The sequence below is a fragment of the Oncorhynchus masou genome, chromosome 12 (assembly GCF_036934945.1).
Source record: "Oncorhynchus masou masou isolate Uvic2021 chromosome 12, UVic_Omas_1.1, whole genome shotgun sequence".
In the NCBI taxonomy this organism is placed as follows: domain Eukaryota; kingdom Metazoa; phylum Chordata; class Actinopteri; order Salmoniformes; family Salmonidae; genus Oncorhynchus; species Oncorhynchus masou.
In genome coordinates this window covers 95,565,127-95,576,244 of record NC_088223.1, presented here as the reverse complement: position 1 = coordinate 95,576,244, position 11,118 = coordinate 95,565,127, and the positions used below count along the sequence as shown (strand labels likewise).

General features: G+C 46.1%; 1 pseudogene; it reads left to right on the top strand.

The window, feature by feature from the left end:
* The first annotated feature begins 1,410 nt into the window (after positions 1-1,410).
* LOC135551099 (transcription factor SPT20 homolog) overlaps positions 1,411-11,118 on the top strand; it is a 45,713-nt pseudogene continuing 36,005 nt past the window's right edge.

Here is an 11,118-nt window from a genome sequence, read left to right as displayed (position 1 = left end):
TACTATCGTTTGTACAGATGAACGTGTCTCCTTCCTGAGCGGTATGACGGCTGCGTGGTCCCATGGTGTTTATACTTGTGTACTATCGTTTGTACAGATGAACGTGTCTCCTTCCTGAGTGGTATGACGGCTGCGTGGTCCCATGGTGTTTATACTTGTGTACTATCGTTTGTACAGATGAACGTGTCTCCTTCCTGAGTGGTATGACGGCTGCGTGGTCCCATGGTGTTTATACTTGTGTACTATCGTTTGTACAGATGAACGTGTCTCCTTCCTGAGCGGTATGACGGCTGCGTGGTCCCATGGTGTTTATACCTGTGTACTATCGTTTGTACAGATGAACGTGTCTCCTTCCTGAGTGGTATGACGGCTGCGTGGTCCCATGATGTTTATACCTGTGTACTATCGTTTGTACAGATGAACCTGGTAACTTCAGGCGGTAAATTGCTCCCAAGGATGATCTCCCAATTTTTTTCTGAGGTCTTGGCTGATTTCTTTTGATTTTCCCATGATGTCAAGCAAAGAGGCACTGAGTCTGAAGGTAGGCCTTCAAATACATCCACAGGTACACCTCAGATTGACTTAAATTATTTCAATTAGCCTATCAGAAGCTTATGAAGCCACATAATTTCCTGGAATTTTCCGAGCTGTTTGAAGGCACAGTCAACTTAACGATGTAAACTTCTGACCCACTGGAATTGTGATACAGTGAATTATAAGTGAAATAATCTGTCTGTAAACAATTGTTGGAAAAATTACTTGTGTTATGCACAAAGTAGATGTCCAAACCGACTTGCCAAAACTATAGTTTGTTAACAAGAAATGTGTGGAGTGGTTCAAAAACAACTTTTAATGACTCCAACCTAAGTTAATGTAAACTTCCGACTTCAACTGTAGTTTTAGTTTGTGTCAGATTCCCTTTTTATATGTGCACTGGTTGAAAAGAAACCAATCCAATCTGAATGTAGGCCCCGCATGCTAACGAGGCCTACAGGTTGTCAAATAGGCCTATGCATAAGTGTCTACTCTTGGGTTACTTTTCAAACTCAACTCACTGATTTCTGAGATCAAACATGATCTGATATATAGTCCTAAACTATTGATGACTGTATAGGCCTAATCAGTTTACAGTATAATCTGTGCAGTGTGCACACAAGATTCTCCGTCTCAATGAGTAGCTAAATCAAATGTCAACATAATACATCAATGTGCATATCTTATTAAAATAAAAAATATTGCGTATGTTTAAAAAAAACGTTTTTAATTAATATATAAATATATATTTTTTAAATATTCATTTCTATCAATATTGCTGAATGAAAACGTTGGACAGGAGAGGAATTCCAAAGCATTTTCTGCTCTGGGAAGTTTTATTTCTGTCTAGTACCCTTACCGGAAGTGTACCTTCTGTTGTCACACTGGACGAAAATGGCTGCTGCTGTGAGGTTGTTGTTTTCTTTTCTTTTTTCAATGAACGCTCTGAAGTAATATATTGTTTTTAAGCATTGGAGTTAAGATCTACAATAAGGCAGGTCCATTCTACTGTTTTAGATTGACTCTGGTTCATGCGTTTTTTTGTCCCAGCTCGCTAACTTTTGCAGTTTCCCTAGAAGATATGCTAGCTATGCTAACCTGCTAGCTTCGCTTGCCTGTCAGAATAAAGTTATCATCAAGCTAAGTGGGTTATAGTGAAAATAACGCGATTTCTTCCAAATGTATTGATCGAAACTGAGTTATCTTGTACAGACAGATATATTATACACTATTTGTTGAGAAATCGGCACACTATCAAACTTATCTGGACCGTATTTCTACCCGACCCGCTTGAACGATGGGTGTCTTTGCTGTTGTTGACATGTGGTTTGGCCCGGGCTGTGTTTGGTGTCGCTGTGTGTGCATGCAGGGTTTGAATGGTCGCTCTATGGAGGTGACGGTGTGGGGCTAAGGACAGCTGCAAACGGTCACTCACCCAGCTGCCGGTGGCAGACAACGATGGTATGCATCTATTTTTTTACATGTATTTAACACGGCAAGTCAGTTAAGAACAAATTGTCATTTACAATCACGGCCTACCGGAGAACAGTGGGTTAACTGCCTTGTTCAGGGGGCAAAACGACAGATTTGTACCTTGTCAGCTCAGGGATTCGATCCAGCAACCTTTCAGTTATTAGGCCAACAATCTAACCACTAGACTGCGCTGCCGACCCATCTATGATATCTCTGTGCGCCTATTGATTGACACTATAGCCAGTATCTATGTACGACTTGTGATCATGCCCGCCCAAGCTATATCTGCTCGCATGTATTGACTCTTCCGTTTCCTTTGTAAAGTGTGTCTGCTAGGTAACCATGGCTACAGATAGCAAGCTTGCAACCATGGCTACAGCTAGCTAGCTAGGTAACCATGGCTACAGCTAGGGAGCTCACTATTTATCTGTGTTGCCCTGTGGCCAGAGAAGACAACTGAAGACTACAATAATGAATTTCAAATGTTCTATTTGCAGAAACAAGTTTTGGAATATGCATTGGATCGGGCTGAGGTAAAAAGTTTGTATTTTTTATATATATATTTATATATGTATGTGTATGTGTGTATGTATGTGTGTGTGTATCAGTTCAAATCCATCAGACTTTTGTGTTTGTCTTCGTTCAGTACATTGTTGAAAGTGCTCGTCAACAGCCAGCCAAGAGGAGAGCGTTGTCCGGAGGGAGGAAGAGTCTATATCAGAAACTATATGAGCTCTACATCGAAGAGTGTGACAAAGAACCAGAGCTCAAGGTAACCAGGTCGAAGTTCAGTCATGTAGAAGTAAAAGCATTTGATAGACCTAAAACATTGGACCCATGTAGCTTCATAGCAAAATGTTGTTGTTTGTAACAGAAAGGGAAAACCTGTGTTGTTATTGGAGACTTCAGATAGTTTTCTTCTGGTTACCTATTGAACGTTTATCCCATTGACCCTGATGTCAATTCTGTACTGGTACAGAGTCAATGTGGAGGCTATATACAGGGGTACCGGTACAGAGTCAATGTGGAGGCTATATACAGGGTACCGGTACATATGTCATGTGGAGGCTATATACAGGGGTACCGGTACAGAGTCAATGTGGAGGCTATATACAGGGGGTACCGGTACAGAGTCAATGTGGAGGCTATATACAGGGGTACCAGTACAGAGTCAATGTGGAGGCTATATACAGGGGGTACCGGTACAGAGTCAATGTGGAGGCTATATACAGGGGGTACCGGTACAGAGTCAATGTGAGGCTATATACAGGGGGTACCGGTACAGAGTCAATGTGGAGACTATATACAGGGGGTACCGGGTACAGAGTCAATGTGGAGGCTATATACAGGGGGTACCGATACAGAGTCAATGTGGAGACTATATACAGGGGGTACCGGGTACTGAGTCAATGTGGAGGCTATATACAGGGGGTACCGGTACAGAGTCAATGTGGAGGCTATATACAGGTACCGGCAAGAGTCAATGTGGAGGCTATATACAGGGGGTACCGGTACAGAGTCAATGTGGAGGCTATATACAGGGGGTACCGGGTACAGAGTCAATGTGGAGGCTATATACAGGGGGTACCGGTACAGAGTCAATGTGGAGGCTATATACAGGGTATTACGGTACAGAGTCAATGTGGAGGCTATATACAGGGGGCACCGGTACAGAGTCAGTGTGGAGGCTATATACAGGGGGTACCAGTACGGAGTCAATGTGGAGGCTATATACAGGGGTACCGGGTACAGAGTCAATGTGGAGGCTATATACAGGGTATTACGGGTACAGAGTCAATGTGGAGACTATATACAGGGGTACCGGTACAGAGTCAATGTTTGAGGCTATATACAGGGGTACCAGTACAGAGTCAATGTTTGAGGCTATATACAGGGGTACCAGTACAGAGTCAATGTGGAGGCTATATACAGGGGGTACCAGTTTACAGAGTCAATGTTTGAGGCTATATACAGGGGGTACCAGTACAGAGTCAATGTTTGAGGCTATATACAGGGGTACCAGTACAGAGTCAATGTGGAGGCTATATACAGGGGTACCAGTACAGAGTCAATGTGGAGGCTATATACAGGGGGTACCAGTACAGAGTCAATGTGGAGGCTATATACAGGGGTACCGGGTACAGAGTCAATGTGGAGGCTATATACAGGGTATTACGGTACAGAGTCAATGTGGAGACTATATACAGGGGTACCGGTACAGAGTCAATGTTTGAGGCTATATACAGGGGTACCGGCACAGAGTCAATGTTTGAGGCTATATACAGGGGTACCAGTACAGAGTCAATGTGGAGGCTATATACAGGGGGTACCAGTACAGAGTCAATGTGGAGGCTATATACAGGGGGTACCAGTACAGAGTCAATGTTTGAGGCTATATACAGGGGTACCAGTACAGAGTCAATGTGGAGGCTATATACAGGGGGTACCGGTACAGAGTCAATGTGGAGGCTATATACAGGGGGTACCGGTACAGAGTCAATGTGGAGGCTATATACAAGGTGTTACTGGTACAGAGTCAATGTGGAGGCTATATACAGGGGGTACCCGGTACAGAGTCAGTGTGGAGGCTATATACTAGGGTGTTACGGTACAGAGTCAATGTGGAGACTATATACAGGGGTACCGGCACAGAGTCAATGTGGAGGCTATATACAGGGGGTACCGGGGTACAGAGTCAATGTGGAGGCTATATACAGGGGGTACCGGTACAGAGTCAATGTGGAGGCTATATACAAGGTGTTACGGTACAGAGTCAATGTGGAGGCTATATACAGGGGTACCACAGAGTCAGTGTGGAGGCTATATACAGGGTGTTACGTTACAGAGTCAATGTGGAGGCTATATACAGGGGGTACCGTACAGAGTCAATGTGGAGGCTATATACAGGGGGTACCGGTACAGAGTCAATGTGGAGGCTATATACAGGTGTTCCGGTACAGAGTCAATGTGAGGCTATATACAGGGTGTTACAGTACAGAGTCAATGTGGAGGCTATATACAGGGTATTACGGTACAGAGTCAATGTGGAGACTATATACAGGGGGGTTACGGTACAGAGTCAGTGTGGAGGCTTATATACAGGGTATTACGGTACAGAGTCAATGTGGAGGCTATATACAGGGTATTACGGTACAGAGTCAGTGTGGAGACTATATACAGGGGGTACCGGTACAGAGTCAATGTGGAGACTATATACAGGGTGTTACGGTACAGAGTCAATGTGGAGGCTATATACAGGGTATTACGGTACAGAGTCAATGTGGAGGCTATATACAGGGGGTTACCGGGTACAGAGTCAGTGTGGAGACTATATACAGGGGGTACCGGTACAGAGTCAATGTGGAGGCTATATACAGGGGGTACCGTATAGAGTCAATGTGGAGGCTATATACAGGGGGTACCGGTACAGAGTCAATGTGGAGGCTATATACAGGGTGTTACGGTACAGAGTCAATGTGGAGGCTATATACAGGGTATTACGGTGCAGAGTTAATGTGGAGACTATACAGGGTATACGGTACAGAGTCAGTGTGGAGACTATATACAGGGTATTACGGTACAGAGTCAATGTGGAGGCTATATACAGGGTATTACGGTACAGAGTCAATGTGGAGGCTATATACAGGGTGTTACGGTACAGAGTCAATGTGGAGGCTATATACAGGGTATTACGGTACAGAGTCAATGTGGAGGCTATATACAGGGGGTACCGGTACAGAGTCAATGTGGAGGCTATATACAGGGGGTTACCGGTATAGAGTCAATGTGGAGGCTATATACAGGGGGTACCGGTACAGAGTCAATGTGGAGGCTATATACAGGGTGTTACGGCACAGAGTCAATGTGGAGGCTATATACAGGGTATTACGGTGCAGAGTTAATGTGGAGACTATACAGGGTGTTACGGTACAGAGTCAATGTGGAGGCTATATACAGGGTATTACGGTACAGAGTCAATATGGAGGCTATATACAGGGTGTTACAGGTACAGAGTCAATGTGGAGGCTATATACAGGGTGTTACGGTACAGAGTCTATGTGGAGTCTATATACAGGGTATTACGGTACAGAGTCAATGTGGAGGCTATATACAGGGGTGCTGGTACAGAGTCAATGTGGAGGCTATATACAGGGGTACCGTACAGAGTCAATGTGGAGGCTATATACAGGGTGTTACGGTACAGAGTCAATGTGGAGGCTATATACAGGGGGTTACGGTGCAGAGTTAATGTGGAGACTATACAGGGTGTTACGGTACAGAGTCAATGTGGAGGCTATATACAGGGTATTACGGTACAGAGTCAATGTGGAGGCTATATACAGGGTGTTACGGTACAGAGTCAATGTGGAGGCTATATACAGGGTGTTACGGGTACAGAGTCAATGTGGAGGCTATATACAGGGGGTATTACGGTACAGAGTCAATGTGGAGGCTATATACAGGGGGTGCTGGTACAGAGTCAATGTGGAGGCTATATACAGGGGGTACCGGTACAGAGTCAATGTGGAGACTATATACAGGGTATTACGGTACAGAGTCAATGTGGAGGCTATATACAGGGTGTTACCGGTACAGAGTCAGTGTGGAGACTATATACAGGTGTTACGGTACAGAGTCAATGTGGAGGCTATATACAGGGGGTACCGGTACAGAGTCAATGTGGAGGCTATATACAGGGGGTACCGGTATAGAGTCAATGTGGAGGCTATATACAGGGGGTACCGGTACAGAGTCAATGTGGAGGCTATATACAGGGTGTTACGGTACAGAGTCAATGTGGAGGCTATATACAGGGTATTACGGTGCAGAGTTAATGTGGAGACTATACAGGGTGTTACGGTACAGAGTCAATGTGGAGGCTATATACAGGGTATTACGGTACAGAGTCAATGTGGAGGCGATACAGGGGGGTACCGGTACAGAGTCAATGTGGAGGCTATATACAGGGTATTACGGTACAGAGTCAATGTGGAGGCTATATACAGGGGGTACCGGTACAGAGTCAATGTGGAGGCTATATACAGGGGGTACCGGTATAGAGTCAATGTGGAGGCTATATACAGGGGTACCGGTACAGAGTCAATGTGGAGGCTATATACAGGGTGTTACGGTACAGAGTCAATGTGGAGGCTATATACAGGGTATTACGGTGCAGAGTTAATGTGAGACTATACAGGGGGACCCGGTACAGAGTCAAATGTGGAGGCTATATATACAGGGTATTACGGTACAGAGTCAATGTGGAGGCTATATACAGGGTGTTACGGTACAGAGTCAATGTGGAGGCTATATACAGGGTGTTACGGTACAGAGTCAATGTGGAGGCTATATACAGGGTATTACGGTACAGAGTCATGTGGAGGCTATATACAGGGGTGCTGGTACAGAGTCAATGTGGAGGCTATATACAGGGGGTTACCGGCACAGAGTCAATATGGAGGCTATATACAGGGGGGTTACGCACAGAGTCAATGTGGAGGCTATATGCAGGTATTACGGCATAGAGTCAATGTGGAGGGGCACAGGGGGTACCGCAGAGTCAATGTGGAGGCGCAGGCCGGGGGTACCTGCACAGAGTCAATGTGGACTATATACAGGGGTTACCGGTACAGAGTCAATGTGGAGGCTATATACAGGGTGTTACGATACAGAGTCAATGTGGAGACTATATACAGGGGGTACCGGTACATAGTCAATGTGGAGGCTATATACAGGGGGTACCGGTACAGAGTCAATGTGGAGGCTATATACAGGGGGTAACGGTACAGAGTCAACGAGGCTTATATACAGGGGGTCCCGGGTACAGAGTCAATGTGGAGGCTATATACAGGGTGTTACGCGGTACAGAGTCAATGTGGGAGGCTATATACAGGGTATTACGGTATAGAGTCAACGTGGAGGCTATATACAGGGGGTACCGGCACAGAGTCAATGTGAGGCTATATACAGGGTGCCTTACGGTACAGAGTCAATGTGGAGGCTATATACAGGGGGTGCCTGGTACAGAGTCAATGTGGAGGGCTATATACAGGGGGTACCGGTACAGAGTCAATGTGGAGGTTATATACAGGGGTTACGGTACAGAGTCAATGTGGAGGCTATATACAGGGGTGGTACAGAGTCAATGTGGAGGCTATATACAGGGGGTTGCAGACTGCACAGAGTCAATGTGGAGGCTCTATACAGGGGGTACTGGTACAGAGTCAATGTGGAGGCTATATACAGGGGGTACCGGGTACAGAGTCAATGTGGAGGCTATATACAGGGGTTACCGGTACAGAGTCAATGTGAGGCTATATACAGGGGGTGCCGGTACAGAGTCAATGTGGAGGTTATATACAGGGGTACGGTACAGAGTCAATGTGGAGGCTATATACAGGGGGTACTGGTACAGAGTCAATGTGGAGGCTATATACAGGGTGTTACGTTACAGAGTCAATGTGGAGGCTATATACAGGTGTTACGGTATAGAGTCAATGTGAGCCAGTTATACAGGGGGTACCGTACAGAGTCAATGTGGAGGCTATATACAGGGGGTACCGGTACAGAGTCAATGTGGAGGCTATATACAGGGGGGTACCGGTACAGAGTCAATGTGGAGGCTATATACAGGGGGCACGGCACAGAGTCATATACAGTACCGGAGGCAATAGGTATACAGGGGGTACCGGTACAGAGTCAATGTGGAGGCTATATACAGGGGGTACCGGTACATAGTCAATGTGGAGGCTATATACAGGGGGTACCGGTACAGAGTCAATGTGGAGGCTATATACAGGGGTACCGGTACAGAGTCAATGTGGAGGCTATATACAGGGTATTACGGTACAGAGTCAATGTGGAGGCTATATACAGGGGGTTACGGTACAGAGTCAATGTGGAGGCTATATACAGGGGTACCGGTACAGAGTCAATGTGAGGCTATATACAGGGGGTACCAGTACAGAGTCAATGTGGAGGCTATATACAGGGTATTACGGTACAGAGTCAATGTGGAGGCTATATACAGGGGGTACCGGTACAGAGTCAATGTGAGGCTATATACAGGGGGTACCGGTACAGAGTCAATGTGGAGGCTATATACAGGGGGTACTGGTACAGAGTCAATGTGGAGGCAGAGGTCAGAGTCAATGTGGAGGCTATATACAGGGGGTACCGGTACAGAGTCAATGTGGAGGCTATATACAGGGTATTACGGTACAGAGTCAATGTGGAGGCTATATACAGGGGGTTACGGTACAGAGTCAATGTGGAGGCTATATACAGGGGGTACCGGTACAGAGTCAATGTGGAGGCTATATACAGGGGGTACCGGTACAGAGTCAATGTTGTGGCTATATATACAGGGGGTACCGGTACAGAGTCAATGTGGAGTCTATATACAGGGGGTACCGGGCACAGAGTCACGTGGAGGCTATATACAGGGGGTACCGGTACAGAGTCAATGTGGAGGCTATATACAGGGGGTACCGGTACAGAGTCAATGTGGAGGCTACATACAGGGGGTACCAGTACTGAGTCAATGTGAGGCTATATACAGGGGGTACTGGTACAGAGTCAATGTGGAGGCTATATACAGGGGGTACCGGTACAGAGTCAATGTGGAGGCTATATACAGGGTGTTACGGTACAGAGTCAATGTGGAGGATATATACAGGGGGTACCGGACAGAGTCAATGTGAGGCTATATACAGGGGGTTACGGTACAGAGTCAATGTGGAGGCTACATACAGGGGGCACGGTACAGAGTCAATGAGGCTATATACAGGGTGTTACGGTACAGAGTCAATGTGGAGGCTACATACAGGGTGTTACGGGTACAGAGTCAATGTGGAGGCTATATACAGGGTATTACGGTACAGAGTCAATGTGGAGGCTACATACAGGGTGTTACGGTACAGAGTCAATGTGGAGGCTACATACAGGGTGTTACGGTACAGAGTCAATGTGGAGGCTACATACAGGGGGTACCGGTTAGTTGAAGAGTATTTTCCTAGTGTCTCCCCGTTCAGAAGCCCTGGAGGAATGTGATTGAATCTTCCTGCGTATCTATTCCTGTAATCAGTGAATGATGATTGAACATTGTTTTCCTGTACTTCCTGGTTAGAAGCTGTTTGGTCATGCCAATGAATTGTTATCAATCATCCTATAATATTTATTGTTAATGATTATGTCTGAGTCATTCAATTGATTGGTTCATGTCCTTCCCTGTGTAGAGGCTGCATAGGGGTTTGAATGCATCTTTGAATTGATACGCCTGTATCATTTAGTGATCGTTGATGGTGGTTGTTCTGTACTTCCTGGTTAGAAGCTGCGTAGGAATGTCAACCTGCTGGAGAAGCTGGTGTCTCAGGAATCAGTGTCTTGTCTGGTGGTCAACCTTTACCCCGGCAACAAGGGTTACTCCCTCATGCTCCTCGGCAAGAATGGATCTGGTGAGAGTCCGCGATCAATCGATCCTCACCGAACCCTTAAAATCACACACACCGTATATGCTGACGACACCACACACACACCACACTGTATGTTGGTATCATTGAATATCTGAGGTACTGTATGTTTCATTTTGGAAGGATGTTTATGTTTGTTTGTTTTTGTTTGCTAGACTCTGAGACGATCCGTCTGCCGTATGAGGAAGGACAGCTGTTGGAGTACCTGGACGCCGAGGAGCTTCCTCCAATCCTGGTGGATCTCTTAGAGAAGTCCCAGGTATGTGTTCCTCCAATCCTGGTGGATCTCTTAGAGAAGTCCCAGGTGTGTGTTCCTCCTATCCTGGTGGATCTCTTAGAGAAGTCCCAGGTGTGTGTTCCTCCTATCCTGGTGGATCTCTTAGAGTAGTCCCAGGTGTGTGTTCCTCCTATCCTGGTGGATCTCTTAGAGTAGTCCCAGGTGTGTGTTCCTCCAATCCTGGTGGATCTCTTAGAGAAGTCCCAGGTGTGTGTTGTGTGTTCCTCCTATCCTAGTAGTCCCAGGTGTGTGTTCCTCCAATCCTGGTGGATCTCTTAGAGAAGTCCCAGGTGTGTGTTCCTCCAATGCTGGTGGATCTCTTAGAGAAGTCCCAGGTGTGTGTTCCTCCAATCCTGGTGGATC